Source organism: Mytilus galloprovincialis, chromosome 4 (assembly GCF_965363235.1).
Source record: "Mytilus galloprovincialis chromosome 4, xbMytGall1.hap1.1, whole genome shotgun sequence".
In the NCBI taxonomy this organism is placed as follows: domain Eukaryota; kingdom Metazoa; phylum Mollusca; class Bivalvia; order Mytilida; family Mytilidae; genus Mytilus; species Mytilus galloprovincialis.
The window spans coordinates 38,544,506-38,563,803 of record NC_134841.1 but is presented as its reverse complement, the minus strand read 5'-3'; positions in this window follow the sequence as shown (position 1 = coordinate 38,563,803).

Sequence of the window (19,298 nt, the reverse complement as noted above, 5' to 3'; positions counted from 1 at the left end):
ATTAAATAACTTAGTAAAAAATAAATTTGTAGAAATAAATGAAAATTTATGAAATTGAATTTCTTGTAGGAGGGGACATAAGGTTTTAAAGATTCTTTTAGGCTTAGGCAGTTCAGTAGGTGATTTTGCATGTCCCTGGTGCAAAGTTCCATGACATTAGTAAGTGTTGGAATTATTACCATACCCCAGAACTTTTTAGATTATATGAGGAAATTTGTCAGTTGTCATGTCTGTCTAAAAACAATTTTGATGTTTAACACAAACCTCTGCTTGAATAAATTATACGTAAATCATTATGTCCTTGGTGAACTTCATCTTCTGCTAAGAATAAGTGACATCCTTTTGAGAAATTTAATTTTTGATAGTAAAGATAAAGAAGATAAATATGAAAAAGAAACTAAATGTAATGGCAAAAATCTGGAAAAATTAGTAGAAGTGATTCAGAGTTGTGGTGTTTCTTTTTATATTTGGGTACCAAAAGGTAGTTTGATTGGACAAGTCTGGCAGGTGCAGAAAAGTTAAAAGTATTAAAAAATCTGCCTGAAAAGTTAAAAGACAGTTGTGTCTTGAATGTAAATACAGAAGATAAGGTTGTCAAGTTATGGACAGATTTTTATCAACTGTATCTTTTTATTACAAGTGTAGAAAGTGCTAATTGCACAGTTGACCAGATATTTTTGAGGGTCAAAGGTTGGATATCAAATTTGTTTAGAGTTAGGAGAGTTTCGAACAGGGTTTTTTAAATCCAATATAACGCCTTACATGCATTGTTTAGTGTTTCATGTTCCGTTTTTTATCTGTGGTTCTATGGTTGCTTGAAAAAGTTTCCAGGACAAGGTGTGGAAAAAACCAGACATAATCAAAACTATACACCAACGCAAATCTTGTAAATGGGACGGTCCCTGTGATGATCTTAAAGTGAGAAAAAGACTTGAATATGCCAACACTGAACACATTGCTAGACCAAAGCGACCTTATTCTAAAAAATCAGCAGATTGGTGGGAAAAAGACATTTTTCAACCTAGAAATGAGAAAAAGAAAAAGATTCAAGAAGAAGTCGTAGAGGCTCACAACAACGCATATCAAGTAAACAATTTAAATTTAGAGGATTTGACCGATATTGAACTTCAAGACATGCTTTCAACAATTCTGAAGAAAAAAACTCGCATTTGAAACCGCCAGAAACTTATTAGTGCAATAAAAGACATGTGTTAACTCTGTTATATAGTGGTTGTGTAAATATTTGTTGACATGATATTGTTATTATTTATAATATTTGTGTTATTTTTAAACTAGTCATATATGAATATACATACTGTGGTTGAAAAAATAATAGGCTTTCAAACGGCTTATAAATAAGAGGATAATAACAATCAGAAAAGCAAACATTTTATTTGCTTAATTAATGATAAAAACTGATAGACAGATCCTCAAAAGAAATCTTTATGTTGTTGTTCTGAGTCAACTAACATAACTACATGTATATTAAAGAAGATTTTGATAAGACATTTTTTCAAAAGTGTCAATTTTCATGATTTAGCCTTGTTTACTTTGTGTTCACTTATGTGACTGAAAGCCTGATATAAAGTTGTCACAATTAAATTTAATTTATGTAATATTGTATAGTGTTAAATAAAGGCAACAGTAGTATACCGCTGTTCAAACTCTTAAATCCATGGACAAAAAACAAAATCGGGGTAACAAACTAAAACTAACGGAAACGCATAAATATAAGAGGAGAACAACGACACAACACTACAATGTAACTAACACACACAGAAACGGACCAAGCATCAGACAAAATCCCACGAGAATAACAAATATAACATCAAAACCAAATACATGAATTTGGGATAGACAAGTACCGTGACACGTCTTATCGCAATGTCAATTTACACTCTTGAAAGAACAAACTTGTGATGACTTATAAGAGATATTGTTATAAATGGTGCTTTAAGAAAAGTTTTTGATGTTTTATTTTTGCCTTTTTTATATATATATTTTTTACATTCATAGCTATTTTTTATGCTCAGGTTTTTTTATAAATATATTATTTATAAGAATGAAAGCAATACTAATGTCATGAGTTTCATGTACTGAATATGTATACATGAATGATATAATAAATGATACAATAGACAACTTTCGAGTTCGTTTCATTTCTGTTAAAAACTCTTGTTTTAGTGAACGTCATTTGTGCGTTTAGCCGTATTTGGCACAACTTTTGGGAATTTTGGGTCCTCAATGCTCTTCAACTTTGTATTTGGTTGGCTTTTTAACTATTTTGATCTAAGCGTCACTGATGAGTCTTATGTAGACGAAACGCGCGTCTGGCGTATAAAATTATAATCCTGGTACTTTTGATAACTATTAGGGGCGTCGTCACATCCATTCCAATGTTGAGCGAGTGGTTGGAAATTTATAATTCTATATTGTACAAATTATTCGGCAAATTGAATTCTCAAATTTGGAAATCGACATTGCTGTCATTAGGGAATTTTCATTAAGTAACTACAAAACAACCATTATTTCTAGTTTATCCTGCACAATGACGGATCATGACAATAACTAAGACGCTTGATGAACGTAAATAGTGCAGGGATACAGGCGACCCCCTCAATCTGGTAAATGACGTCATAAAGGCGCGTATAACTGACGAGTTTTTACCGGTGACGGATGAACTCGAAAGTGGTCTATTTGGTAAACAATTATCTTTGTTTTGTTTTGTGGCAAATGACCATAATGACTACAGTGTCTTGTTGTTTTTCCTTGACAACATCCATATACAGTCGACTCTCGTTATGTCGAAGTCAGCCGGACCAGAGAAATATTTCGAGATACACGTAGTTTGACTCAAACGAACACCGGAAGTTCGACAATATAAGGGACACAACTCTTGCTCAGCTTGGTAAAACTAAAATAAATCCGGGTGAATATGGCCAGGGGATCGATATTCTAGTATCAGATCGATGTATTTGTATCTCACAGTTTTTTATTATTATAATGACATTTTTTTTACTTATTCAATTGAAAGAATATCCTATGGCTTTTCCAAGAGAGTAATTTCCAATCAATAGTTTCATTATTCAGGTCGGTTATAGCTGACAAAATTGCTTATTCTCGGATACAAGAGATGTAAGAAAATTTTGATTTCTAATAATTTTGTTTTATCTCACTCTTTCTTTTCAAAAGAAAATATAACAAGATTAAAGACGCCGTTTGAGTAGTTTTTAGGTGATCATCAACGGAAGCCATAACCCTCACTTTATACACACCCAAGCTCATTAGTGTTAATCACAAATTAATTGTTTTGTAAACATTTTAAATACTTTTTCATGAACATTAACAATGTATCACTAAATATTTATAAAAATTATATAAAAGATAATTAATAGTTATCCAACAAGGACGCGGTGTGTCAGTGTAAGATCACCCCGATGGTCGGAGACCAGAGGGTGATCTAACACTGACACACCAAGTCCGAATGGGATACCTATTTTACATCCCAGCTCTTTTAGATTTAGACGGAAAACCATTTACAATTCATAAAATCTAGTTTAGAATTCCGCACAACCATTATAATATACTTTATATATTACTATATGATGTATACCCTTAATGACCCTCAAACACGATGAGTAGATATCAAATAATGTAAACTCGCCCCATTTGCCAATCGGCCCACGCTATATCGCCACTTTAAAAAAAATCGCCCCACTCTTGTTTACCGACTCGACTCACTTATGAAAAAGTGTAAAATCAAATTAAACAATCAGCCTGAAAACTCAATTATTCATGTTATTAACGAAAAAGGTTTAAACCCCACCTTTTTATATTCTTAAAATGAAATTATTTTAATAATCGTATGTATTTTAACTAGTTTTATAAAGAAATTGTTTTACAGTTTCTCATAATTATTTATAGAATGGTTCTTGTATTTTACTTCTACTTCAAACATCAAAGCAGGTTTCGACAACCATATCATAACAATTAATGTTAGATTAGGTAACGACCATCTGCATCAGCTAACCTCTCAAGGTAAATATAAAATGAGAATTGATATGGAAGACCTCGAAAACATCAAAAAGTATGCCCTGTATGACAAGTTCAGCATTGGTAGCGAAAGTTCTGGTTATGTTTTGAGTATTAGTGACTATTCTGGCGATGCAGGTATTCAATAATACTTGTTAATTATTCTCCTTTGCCTCTCACTGAGATAAGTATGTCTAATGAAGTATTATATTAATTTTGTTTTTTGCAGATCTCAAGTCCACGGTTACTTTCAAATTTAAATCAACATTTAATAAGTGTCGCCGAGTCACCATTTAGAAAAATGTACCTAATGATACGTGTTTTGTCTAAAGTTAACTGAAAAATTCCAAGTTATACAAATTATCAACATAGTGATTGTTTGATTGATTGATTGTTGTTCAACATATCATTGTTATATATAAAAGTGGATTCATTGGAAATAATGCCATGTCTGCTTAGTAGTTTTATTGGAAATAATGCCACGTTTGCTTTGTAGTTTAATTGGAAATAATGCCACGTCTGCTTAGTAGTTTAATTGGAAATAATGCAACGTCTGCTTAGTTGTTTAATTGGAAATAATACCACGTCTGCTTTGTAGTTTAATTAGAAATAATGCCACGCCTGCTTAGTAGTTTAATTGGAAATAATGCCACGTCTGCGTAGTTGTTTCATTGGAAATAATGCCACGTCTGCTTAGTTGTTTCATTGAAAATAATGCCACGCCTGTTAAGTTGTTTCATTGGAAATAATGCCACGTCTGCTTAGTTGTTTCATTGGAAATAACGCCACGCCTGCTTAGTTGTTTCATTGGAAATAATGCCACGCCGGCTTAGTTGTTTCATTGGAAATAATACCACGTCTGCTTAGTTGTTTCATTGGAAAAAATGCCACGCCTGCTTAGTTGTTTCATTGGAAATAATGCCATGCCTACTTAGTTGTTTCATTGGAAATAATGCCACGCATATTTTTTATATCAAAGACAGCGAAGGACGAGGTGCAAATAAAAATAAGTTTCTTGAAAAGACATGTATAATATCATCCCAAAATACTAAATGAACCCTTGAATATTTTAATAACATTAAATTGCGAAAGGATAGATAAATCAAATTTGATATTTCTACGGAAAAGGTAATGAACTGTTCATATGCCGTAATAGAATATTTTTACTTAAAAATACATAGTTTCCTAAATGCTATCATTGTTATGTATTTAGATATGACGAGAATATGAATTCCTTTTTTAACATATGTATTAATCATCAGGAGACTCGATGACTTCTCACAACGGACTGGAATTCTCCACAAAAGATAGAGATAATGATACATCCGGGAAGTCATGTGCATTGCTTTTCAAGGGAGCCTGGTGGTATGGCGGTTGTCACCAAAGCAACCTGAATGGTCTCTATCTGAAAGGGAAACATAAATCGTATGCTGATGGTGTCGAATGGTACCACTTTAAGGGCCATTACTACTCACTGATGGTGTCGAATGGTACCACTTTAAGGGCCATTACTACTCACTGATGGTGTCGAATGGTACCACTTTAAGGGCCATTACTACTCACTGATGGTGTCGAATGGTACCACTTTAAGGGCCATTACTACTCACTGATGGTGTCGAATGGTACCACTTTAAGGGCCATTACTACTCACTGATGGTGTCGAATGGTACCACTTTAAGGCCCATTACTACTCACTGATGGTGTCGAATGGTACCACTTTAAGGGCCATTACTACTCACTGATGGTGTCGAATGGTACCACTTTAAGGGCCATTACTACTCACTGATGGTGTCGAATGGTACCACTTTAAGGCCCATTACTACTCACTGATGGTGTCGAATGGTACCACTTTAAGGCCCATTACTACTCACTGATGGTGTCGAATGGTACCACTTTAAGGCCCATTACTATACTCAATGATGGTGTCGAATGGTACCACTTTAAGGCCCATTACTACTCACTGAAAGAAACAATCATGATGGTTCGCAAAGCCTAGATAGACAAATCTAAACAAAAGACAATAAATAATGAACATTTTCAATTTGACTTTTAATTTTAGAATTTATATAAGCATAGCTATGCAGAGTATCTTATGTTTAGCTGACCTGATCTAAAGATCCTGTGACGTATTCTTAGCAATTGGCGTCAGTTGTAGGTCATTGAATTGTCCGATATTTGTTTACATAAACCGTCTTCTCTGAAACTTTTTGACCAATTGGAATCAAACTTTGCCCTAGTCATCATTGATCATTGAGGAATCTAGTTAAATACCTATATCCGCTGATTCCACCTGTCAACAAACATGACCGACAATGTCTTGAATAGCATTTTTACAAAACATATTACTTAGGGATACTGTACTGCGTAAGCAGAAATGTAAAAGGTTAGAAACATTTAACGTTTGAGTACTGCTGAATAGTACAACTGAAAAATACTTTGCTCTGTGTAAATAACACAAAGAAAACGAATGGGTACGTTGTTTCAGATTGTGCAAATGAAATTAATAGATATGGTGTTTCAATTCATGACTCAAAACCACTTTATTAAATGATAAATCCAAAAAACCAGGCGAACAGTTCAATACTTCTTAAATATTGGTCTTTTTGCAAATACTTACCAGAACATGTATTTAATTAACACCGAGTTATATTTGGAATGACAAATATAAAAGTAAAAAGATGTGGTATGTTTGCCAATGAGATACATTGTAACTCTCCACATCAGACCAAACGACACAGAAATTAACAACTATAAGTACGATTCTGCGACTTCCGCTATATATAGCAATATGCATTTGTTAAAACGCGAAATAGTCATTCGTCTCATCGCAAATACAACACCGATGAGATTTAAACACTTGCAAGATTTTTGAAAAAGTTGTTATTGGTATTTTTCTGTATAGTTTGACCTCTTGTCCAGCGAAATGTAGTTGGGCCAAGAAAATATGGATATAGTTTCCTGACCATTCCCGTCTGGTTTTTGTTCAAATATTTGGACAGAAATCTAACTTCTACAAATTCTTTCATTAACATTTTTTTTTTCATTCATGATTTTTTACGGCGTTTTCTCGAGTTTGTACTTGATCGAAACTTTCAAGAAATTAAATTCTGTCTGCTGTATTCTATTGACATAGTTTTCTTTCCATATATTTCAGTTTTTCAGTTAGTAAGTTGGTTTGCTTGCTCTACATAATGTAACTTTGTTCCTCGACTTATAGTCGTGAAACACTACATCTGCAACCGTGACTGTTTTATTGTTAAGAATCTTAAGAGAAACATCTTTTACTGTATGTGATTTGCACAATCCTGATGACAAAAGTTAATAATTCTTTTATGCTATAGGAGCCTAGGAAACAAATTAGATCCACATATAAAGTAACAAATGGTCAATCAATAGAAGACTTACTCTATTGGTTAGTGACCACTGTCATTATATTGATTACTCTGTCACTTGTGGGTGTGCACAAAGACAATTTTGTATCATTACATAAGTGTTTCATTATAATATGTTATTTTGATTGGCTAACAGCAATCTTACGTCATTCTGAAATTAACCTTCATTTCAAAAATGAATTGTATCAATCAATGATGACACACATTAATGATTTTCAATAAAGTGCACAGGTAGATAAAAGAAAATCAAGGGCTATTGATTTATTTGTTAGTCAGGAGCCTTTAGAAAGATTCAAGGCTGCTGACAGATGTTACTGAAGAGGGTAAAGCATTCCAATCCTTGATGGTCCTCCAGTAGAATGACTCTTTCCTTGTTGCTATGTTACATTGTAAGATCTGGAAAGAGTTTGTGCCCATATTTCTTGAATACTTAACTTCGCTATTGAACCGTGTAAAATTTGATAAGACAAAAGGATTTTTCATTTAAAATGACGTTAAAATTGGATATTTTTTAACACAGGAAAGTAAAAATTAAAAAGTCAACTATACATAATATACATATGATTTGTTATGTACCTTATCAGGAAAAATATTCTAATATTCAAATATAAGCAAAGGCGTTTTGAAAAAAGATGAATTTAAGAATCATTTTCATAACAGCGTAGACAATACCATTTCTTGACGCGCTCAGGCGTTGTCAGTTTATTTTCGACTTATGAGTTTCACTGTCCCTCTGGTATCTTTCGTTCCTCTTTTTGAACAACTGACTGGGTCAGATTATGTGAACGTTCGTCTGTCAATCCCACTTGCCATGTCGTACGTGTTATAAACATTTAAACTGTCGGGTCATAAGAGGTTCTAAACGCATACTAGTAAATCAACCAATACGAATAAGTAGCAGAGGACTAAACCTTGTGTGTTGATTTAAATGTTGCATACTTAAACTTTCCTTTCTTCGCGCGCACCTGCATGAACTTCACTCTTCTATTTATTTAAATCTCCATTGGAAGGCCTGTGATCACGAGTGAGCGTAAAATCACTGTAATAGATAGCCATGAAAAACAAGTTAAATGTAAATGATTCAGTATTATTACCAACATAAGTATTGTGCTTGTCTTCGCTGTTATGGAAATGATTCTAAATGCTTGTAAATGATGAAAACTATCTTTAGCGAATTAATTTTTCGGTGTTTCATTCAGAAATCTGGCTTCTTCCACCATTTTACGATATAACCGTCTGTGGTGAAAATTTTGTTTAAACAATCACTCCTCATTTGCTTCTTTGGGCTTACTAGTATACGATATAAAGTTGAACGACCTGACTTAACTATTTTTCAATTGGCTGGTTTATTTCTATTGTACTAAGTTGAGGGATTGTGCATAAATAGGTGCAACAAACAAAAAAAAATGAAAAAAAAATGTAAACTTTAGATTCGAAAAGTTATAAACATTCTCAAATACAAAGTTATTGACACTAAACAATAGTGTCATTTAAAAAAGTCTTTATTTGGAATACTACTTACCATACATGAGGATGGGTGGATATTGTTCAGCTTACATATCGCATCACTTTTTAATTAACCGAAAATTTACTAAGCTGGAAGGATATCTTTGTATGTTAAATTAAGTGTAAACAAGTTAATTAAGCATACTTGTTTACCTCATTTTGGTTGAAATAGTAGATTTTAAAATCACAATACTCAAATACCAGGATATTGTATGTAACAATAAGCAGGTTAACACTTAACCATTTGTAATCTAATAGTAGTTTTATCTCTCTTGAAAACTGCGACAACGATTGATGAAAAAAACTTCCAAATTCCTTATTTCATTTGTGTTACAGCCGGTCACATATAGTAGGGAAATTTACTAAAAATTTGGAAGGTTTACGTAGTGCTCGCGCCTTCAATTATGTAAGTTAAATTTTCTGTCGATGAATTGTTGCGGAAAAAAAAAATACTGCGTGCATCCGTTATTTGACTTGTTCGTGATACCAGTGGGGAAAATATTTCGTCACAGTCAACCTCTACATTCATCAAAATTTGTGATATAAAATCAACCCCACAAAATGTTACGAGTAAAGGGCGACAACATTTTGGATTATTCCGTAGATTCCTTCATTTGTGCTCCTCATTCTTGACCTTAATATATTTATTTGATGTTATTTTATTATTTCATTTTTTGTATCTGAAACTAAAGAGGGATTACAAAATAGTTTAAACAATTTAAGTGCTTTTTGTGATAATTGGCAATTAAGTGTAAACGTAAATAAAACTAAAACTATGATTTTAAAGCAAAACTGTTCCAAAACAGCTAACTCATTTGCAACATACAAAGATATTCCAATATCTGACACAAATGAGTATAAATTTTTAGGAATGTTGATTAAAAATAATGGAAATCTTTCGCACAGTACTATAGATCTAACAAAAAAAGCTAAAAAAGTTCTCTTTGCGATGAAGTCATATACTAGTCCTTTGAATGATATACCAGTTAAAGTTGCAAATAATCTCTTTGACTCATTAGTTAAACCTATAGCTTTATATAATTCAGAAATTACATTTTTAAACTCCTATATAACATATTTTAGGGCCAAAAAAAGAGCAAATAACTCTGAAAACAATTGGACCCCTTTTATTTCATTGATAAAACACCTATAGAGAAGTTACACCTTCAGTTTTTATAAATATACACTTGGTATAAGGAAAACTTCATCAAATTTAGGTGCAAGAGCTGATCTGGGGAGACTTCCTCTGGAACTTAATATAAAATTTCAATCTATATTGTATCTTATTAGATTATATTCTGATGAAATTAATCCTGTTTTAAAAGAATCCTTTATTGTGTCTCAAAACTTAGACTCGGCAGGAATATATTCTTGGTTCTCATATGTAAAACATATAGTAGAAGAAACTGGTATGGATTTGGACACTTAGAAAACATATTCCTCACAAAAGATAACTAAAAATATGAGAGAACAAATAAAATTAAAATTGAAGCATTTTTATGAAAAACTAGTAAATGATAAACTATCAGATATATAAAGGATAACAGCATTGCTGCAAACTCACTATTTATAAACATGTAAAAATAAATAATACAACAGAAAAATATTTAACTTGCTCAAAACTTGAATTCAGAAAACTGATAACAAAATTTAGATTAAGTGACCATAATCTATTAATAGAAAAGGGAAAATACCTTAAAATACCAAGAGCAGAAAGATAATGCAAAAACTGTAAACAAATTGAAGATGAAATTCATTTCTTTTTATATTGTAATCGAAACCATAATAATAGAAAAGTTTATTTTGATTTTTTGATAAATGAGAATATCCACTTTATAAATTTAAATGACATAGATAAAATAACATATATACTCAACCCAATTTCACACATTCAGGTAAATAAGCTAGGTTCCTTTTTAAAACAGTCTATTGAACTGAGGACAGGAGACTCTTAAAATATTTACTTTTATTGTGTATATTAATGATCTTGTTATTTTTTATTTTCATTTTGTTATGTTGTGTCACAACTATAAATATGTAGTTTTATGACAATAAAGATTTGAATTGAATTGAATTGAATTGAATTGAATTGAATTGAATTGAATTGAATTGAATTGAATTGAATTGAATTGAATTGAATTGAATTGTTGATAATAAAATTGAGAATGGAAATGGGGAATGTGCCAAAGAGACACCAACCCGACCATAGAACAGACAACAGCAGAAGGCAACAGGCCTTCAATGCAACGCTGAGAAATTCCCGCACCCGGAGGCGTCCTTCAGCTGGCCCCTAAACAAATATATACTAGTTCAGTGATAATGAACGCCATACTAAACTCCAAATTGTACACAAGAAACTAAAAGTTAAAATAAAACAAGACTAACAAAGGCCAGAGACTCCTGACTTGGGACAGGCGCAAAAATGCGGCGGGGTAGATAAGTTTGTATATGACTATGATGATAACTGTAACTGTTTGCCATGAAATGTTTAGTTCGTATGACTTGTATTAAAAAAATAGAGGTCACCAAGGTCTATGTTCATCTTCACCAATGAACAATTTCCAACATTGTACAGACTACCTATATTTATGCCTATTCAGGATAATAGGAATGCATAAATTGGTTGAATTGACATTTAAGGGAACTAACTCAGTTAAAGAGTTAACAATGATTTCAGCAACATTAACTTATTTGTAGATCCTGCCTTGTGTGGCATTTTCCTCGGCTTTTCAAAGTGTCTCTTTCTATTATAGTTTCAACAAATGGCAATACTTGTCACAAAAGGGCAATACCAATATACTAAGTTAACTGACAATGTCATCAATAAAGAAGGTTTGGTACCATTAAAACGTTTAATCCCGCTGCAAATGTTTGCACCTGTACTTAGTCAGGAATCTGATGTACAGCAGTTGTCGTTTGTTTGTGTAAGTTATTCGTGTTGCTCGTTTCTCGTTTTTTTTTTATATATAGATTAGACCGTTGGTTTTCCCGTTTGAATGGTTTTACACTAGTAATTTTTGGGGCCCTGTATAGCTTGCTGTTCGATATGAGCCAAGGCTCCGTGTGTGAAGGCCGTACCTTGACCTATAATGGTTTACTTTTATAAATTGTTACTTGGATAGAGAGTTTTCTCTTTGGCACTCATACCACATCTTCCTATATCTAATTATTTGTAGATCTTGTCTTGCTGCTCTCATTCTGCTTTCTATAGTGTTTTTTTTTTTATATATACGATAGTCTTCAAAAGAATAAGCAAACACGAAAAAATGTAAAACTCGCCATTACAGGGTATAACTTCAATAAGAATTCGACCCCTATGGTCGAGGTGAGTAATTAAGGACATACAATTGTTTGACTGTAAATTAAACAGCTACCCGTAAAGATTTGAGCAATAACAGTGCAAGGTAGTTAAGGTTTTTCATTTGCATAAGAGTAAAAAAAAATCAGACACAAGTAATCAACACTTATGAAGACTTTTAAAAACAATTAGCATGCAATACCAAAAATGTATAGTATTAAAGTTATGAGAATCCCCGGTATGGGTATGACAAATTTTTAATCAAATCAAAAGAGAACAATAAAGACTTCGATAATTTATTGAAAACAAATATGGCCACCAGCAACCAATGAAAACCACAGGATTAATTATCGACTCCTAGGAGTCGATATTAAGAATTGAACGATGGACAGTGAGTGCGTGAATTTTTCTTGCTACCTGATTGGAAGATATTACGAGACGTGAATAATCAAAGTTTATTGATTGGTTAGGACAATTCAAACCTAGTAAATGTCCTTCAATCCCGTAGAGTATCGGATTTGTCCTCTTTATTTTAGCAATTAGATTTTGCCTGGTCATTAATCATGCATATTCATGAAATTGGTACACAGATAACTTTTATCTATAAATAGCCGAATCTTCTGGGGTTTCGTAAACAACAACGTTTAACGATGATATATACTGCTTCATAACGTGTGACCTCACGTGTGTGGTAAAATTTGTTGATTGATGCAGGTGGCTATTCTAGTAAATGAATTAATCTACAAAGCGAGAGCACTTTCCATTTTCATCAGCTAAGAGTCGACTAGCCCTTTTTGAAAGGCTAATGCTTGTGGTTTCTACCTTTAAACGCGTAACTAAAGAATGTGGCGGATCTTGCATGTAGTATTGTTCTGAGAACTCAACCTTTCTAATAATACGGAACAGTGCTGTTACTACTCGACATATGTACACAATGTTAAAAATAGCTGAATAGGCTAGATTCGTTATTTTTGTTCTAAGCACTAAAATTTGTTTTTTTACTCCTAATTACTGAAAGATAGATCACAGCTTATTCAAACTAATATATAAACCATGCTCACCCAGACAAAAATGTCAATCAGTACACCTCCTGGGTAGATTTAGTATTAAGACGTTAAAAGTTGTCTGAGAAAAACACTTCAATGCTTAATTGATTACCTTTAAGCATGAGTTCAAAAGAATAGTAAGTGTAAATGGATCGTCTTTGAATTCTTTACCAGGTTCATCATATTGTAATACATAACATAGCCTACCAATGCCGTTTGTCCACAATTACTGTTCTTGTAGAGAACTGACAGCGGACAGGAATCAGCATCAAATCACCAAAAAAAAAAAACCTCATTTTAAGCTAAACAGTTTAAAAGCAACATGCAAGATACGTAAATAATTAGATCAAGGAAGTATTTCTAAGTAGTAGGATTTTTGTAACACAGCACTGCGTCGATACCTCTGCGGGTAAACTGTCAGTCCCCGAGGGTATTATCGGCTCAGTCGTCAGTTCTAAGGTACAGATATGTTTTGTAACAAATCTTTTTACCATTGTCGGTTTGTAAATTTGTAAATTATGATGAAACTAAGGTTTCAACTCCCGTTTGCAAATTTGACCTAAGATGGATCTGACTTTTTTAGTTTTTTTTTGTCATATAGCTCTTCAACTGTTTCGGTACTTATACAGTTGTCGGTATGTGATTATTTAACGTGTTTTTTTCTCTCTCTCAATCCACTCACCGAAATCTCGACATTATTCTCGACAGCCTTGCCAAACAACTTACTTGACTTAATCCTCTTCGTTCCTTGTGGAACATAGGGCTGCTACAGTCACTTTCCATCTTACTCTATTTTGGGCTATCCTTTTTGCTTCGCTCCAGGTATATCAAATTTCCTCCAGCTCCTTGTGCCTTGATCTTCTCCAGATGTGAAATGGTCTTCCTGGTCTCCGATGTCCTTGAGGTTCCATTCTAATGCCTGTCTAGTGGTGGTACCTACAGGTTTCCTCAAAGTGTGCACAATCCATTGCCAAGTTCTCCTCTTTAGCTGTTTAGTTGCTGGTTCCTGGTTGGTTCCTTCCCATAAGCATTTGTTACTAATGGTTTCTGGCCATCAAAATTTACAAATTTGGCGAAGGCATTTGTTGATAAAAACCTGGATTTGATGTTAAACCCTTGCTGTAAGTCTCATGGTCTCTGCACCATAAAAAAGGGCTGATTTTACATTCGTGTTGAAAATTCGAATTTTGGTGTTTTCTGTAAATGCTGTTGATTTCCAAACTGGCTTAAGCATAGCAAAAAATTGTCGAGCTTTACTTATTCTTGTCCTGATGTCTGCATCTGTCCCACCAGTTCTTTCCATGATGCTTCCTAAATAAGTAAACTGATCTACTTCTTCAATATCTTCCCCTTCAATTGACACTGTCCCTCCTTTTCTGGTCTTTACTTTCATAATTTTTGTCTTCTTGTAGTTGATTTTTAGCCCTAGTTTTTTCCTGTTTCATGGCGGTGGTTTTGTCTCTCATGTCTTTCAAACGGTGAGATAACAGCGCCAGATCATCTGCAAAATCTAGGTCTTTGTGCGAAGTTCCACTGTTTACCTCTTGGTGTAGTGTCTAGTGATTGCTTTGTTACCCAGTCCATAGCTATCAAGAATAGTGTAGGGGAGAGTAGGCAGCCTTGTTTCACACCAGTATTTACATGGAAAGGATTGGTGAATGATAATTCATGTATCACCTGTACTGAGAAATCCTCATACATCGCCTTGATCATGTTCACATTTTTTGTTGGTATGCCATAATGCCTTAGCAGTTGCCACAGCCCTTCTCTGTTGACGCTATCGAATGCCCTTTCGAAATTGACAAAGTTGATGTAGAGGGATGATTGCCTTTCTACCGATTGTTCAATGATGGTACGTAGTGTTGATATTTGGTCAGTGCAGCTTCTGTTTGATCTGAAACCTGCTTGCTCGTCTCTTAGTACCTGATCAATTGCATCTTTAATTCGGCTGAGTATAATTCTGCACAGTATTTTACTAGCTACTGATAGAAGTGTTATGCCTCACTAATTCTCACATAGCTTTTCTCCATTCTCATTTATTTCTCCTAGACCATGTTCTCCTAAAGTTTTCTCTCTGTCCTTGTTCTCCTTTCCAATCTTAGCATTCATATCACCCATGACTATTTTGATGTCTCTTTTTGGGATGTTGTCCCAAACATGTTGTAGTTGTTCATAAAAACATTCCTTTACATCATCTTCGGCATCATTGGTTGGTGCATAACACTGTATGATAGTTATGTTTTGGCATTTATCTTTTAGTCTCACCTATATTATTCTCCCACTTACTGGTTCCCATTCCATCAGGCTCTTCTTTTATGTGTTTGAAAGCATTATTGCTACTCCTTTGGTGTGGTAATCATTTTTATTTGGTTTTCCCGAGTATAGAATCTCCTCACCTGTTACCAGTGTCGAAGCTCCACTTTGGTTCAATCTTGCTTCACTTATGCCAAGTATGTTTATATCATAATTTCTCATCTCCTTTGTTATCTGAGCACATTTTCCGCATTCATACATTGTGCGTACATTTCATTGCGCAACTTTAGTGACTTTTTTGGGCGAAAACAGTGGTATCGGTTTATAAGACGTCATTCTCTTCATCGCATGGCGGTCAGTTGCATTAAAAACAACTTCTGCTCCAACCTAGAAGGGCAAGCATGTTTAACGACTGTATTAGTTTCTGTAATCAGCTTTTTTTTACAGGGTAAGGTAATTAGCCTGAGGCCAAACCACCTTACCAGGAGGGCCAGGGATTTATTAATCAAGGTTTCTTTCCTCTAGATAAGCTGCTAACCAAAGCTTATAACTCCCATCTAGCCATCGGTTTTGTATCGAGTTGTTCTTCTCTTAGATGAACTGCTTTAAGGTAGCACAATACAAAGATTTTTTTTACTTCACTAACCTTTAAAATGCTGTAATGAATGCATAAAAAAATAATAAAAGAGGTATACATAGATAGATAAAAGATTAATCTTTTAAATAAATGCAGTATTTTTATTATGCAATCATTATGAAATCAATTATTATGTAATTAGTGGCAAAATCTTGATCAGTTCACTTGAATGAATTTACCTCTTTCATCTCTTTACCTATACAGAAAAATTTAACGGAATCTTGAAAGTTAATCAACACATCATGGGCTTCAAAAGGGTGTCTCAAATTGTCCCTATGGAATTCCATTCTCTCATAAATCTCTAATTAGTGTAAACATCCTAACTAAATAAAAGAAGATAATGTTAAATTAGGTGTAAAATTTGATCTATACATCTATAATACTAAAATAACGATGTCCAAATTGTCAGCTTTCATCAGGTTAACACGGCAAATCAAAGAATTCAACTTTATATATAGCTAATATAGGACATTGGTGTTGATTAAAAATTACTCCACTCCACACCCTTTTGAAGTCCACATAATTAATATTGCCAATAATTAACAAGTTCCGGGTCGAATCCGATACCGATACCACTAGTATATTCACCTGTTACCTATTGCCTTATCTGTAATTTGTCAGCCGTCATCAGGTAAAAACGTCAAATCAAAGAATTCAACTTTATATATCTAATATAGGACATTAGTGTTGATTAAAAATTACACCACTCCAGACCTTTTTGCAGTCCACATAATTAATATTGCCAATAATTAACAAGTTCCGGGTCGAATCCGATACCGATACCAATACCAATAGTATATTCACTAGCCTGGGGTCCTGGCTAATCTTGTCAGTAAAGACAGGCGTGTACTGCCTGTCACTGATTGGTTAATAACAATTTTGTCGTGCAATGTTTGTTTTGCGTCTGTACCAATTTATTAATTTTTGCTTAACATCAATTAGTAAAAATTAGTATTTGTTCCCCACCTGGCCCTTGCGACGCACAGCTAGATTGGACCGGGATGCCAGGCTATATATTCACCTGTTACCTATTACCTTATCTGTTCGTTCCGCATCTAACAGGCGCACCACCATACGGTGTATTAAGGATTTTGCTATATACACGGGTCATAACCACAGGGTTGACACTACTAAATTCAACCATTGTCACATTGTTCCCTATTGTAGTATTTTAATCAGTACGACTTTCTAAGATGACAATACGAATACTAAAAATCTGGACTTAAATTAAGGCGTACAGGTACAGTTTTCAATTTGTTAGCCGGCATGACGTAAAACAGCGAATCAAAGAATTCAACTTTATTTATAACTAATATAGGACAATGCTGTTGATTAAAAAATACTCCATTCCAGGCACTTTTGTTTTATTACCAATAATTGATAAGTTCAAGGTCGACGGGTTCAAACAGAAAGCTTTTTAAAGCAGAGAAAACTGTGCATCTTATAATCGGCATGACTTTCTCAGATAATACGCATAGTTATATACTTTAATTCAGTCACGGACCCGCGGGATATCACGGGGTGTTCTAGTTCTATCTGAAATCTGAGACACCCTTTTGTAGATAATGGCTATAGAAAGAATAAAATCAACCCTCTAGGGATACCTATGCCGAAGCTAATTTCATTTGAAAGTGGAAATTTGGTGAAAAATATTTTAGACACAGTTAACATTATAATTGGTTACCTTGGGAGTTGGAGTTATAAAATCTTTGTATTGTGCTACCTTAACAGAGCTATGATCTTCATCTGACCAACTATTTACCCATAGCTGGGGCAAGGTTGATGAGTGCTAGGGCATATCCACACGCCGTTGGGCCTACACATTGCATCTGTGGGGCCCTTGCTGCTCCGAGATCCTCTACAATTATGCCTAGGATGCAAGCGCCTAGTTACCCTGTGCTGTCGCGGGGTGGCATTGCAGAAGTCTTGAATAGTGCAGAGGCTATGAACTGGCAGAAAGACTTACTAACAGGGGCTTTCTTTTTCACCTGCAAGCAGGCTAGACAGCGGTGATAAAAGTCTATGACTTCCTACCACACTAGACGCATGCACAAAATCCTGTGGTACAACCACCAGCACACCTTGCCAAACAAGGTTACAAGTTAAAACTATAAGTCGATACTAACTGAAATTGTCTTTTTTCGTTTATTTTTTTTTTAAATGAGAGTTGACAGATATTTTGAAATCAATTTATTGCTTTTGAAGTAATTCAGGTTGTTTTTAAAGAATCTTTAATCATTCGAAATAAAGCTATTGAATGAAGAAATTATTTCTATTCATCGGACTTTTTGCCACTTTGAAATTTTGTTTTAACTAATTAATTTATACAAATTGTAGCATCAATGTTCAAGAGACTTAATTTGATATAAGTGATCTGAATTAGAAAAAAAAAATATTCTGTATAAAACTAATGTTACGTTTGTCAATTTTCTTTCTTCTTATTTTTGTAAACACCTACTGAACTTTGAATTACTATAATAGGCATACCCCTTGCTACGACCAAATGTACGAATGACCTCGTAACATTGAGGCTCAAAGAAAACTGATTTGTGATGTTTTGTGTCACGACAAACGATTTGATATTAACAAACACGAATTCTGCTTTACCTCCAGGAAATAAACCCAGACTATAACAGACTATCAGTTTCTCTTAGCAATTTGATCAAATACAGAAAACGAAATTTTAACTTTAAAACAATTAGTCTGGCAAATTTTGCATGTCTGATTAGCTTTCGCAGGTTTGGAAAACAAAAATTGTTTATAGTTTGATATAATAGCTTTTGAAAACGAACTTGAAAAGGTGTCCCATCTGTATGATAAACATGCCAGTTTTAATTTCATTTGACATGTCTACTTGTTTTTATTAATTGTTATATCATTTTACCGTTATTACTTCAATGGCAAATGATAAATCAAAGGAACACATGAAAGGTGTAAAAAAACTAACGTCTCTGTGTCTTTCTATACCCAAAGGGCGCTAATCTTGAGCAATGTCTGACTGATTTAATTGTCTTTTCGTACAAATAAACTTCATCTAAGATTGCTGGGGTTAAGGTAGAGACGTCGGCTCTACTCGTCATTCTGTCTCTCTTTAAGTTATTTAACATCTTATATAAACTTAATGTAAATTTGAT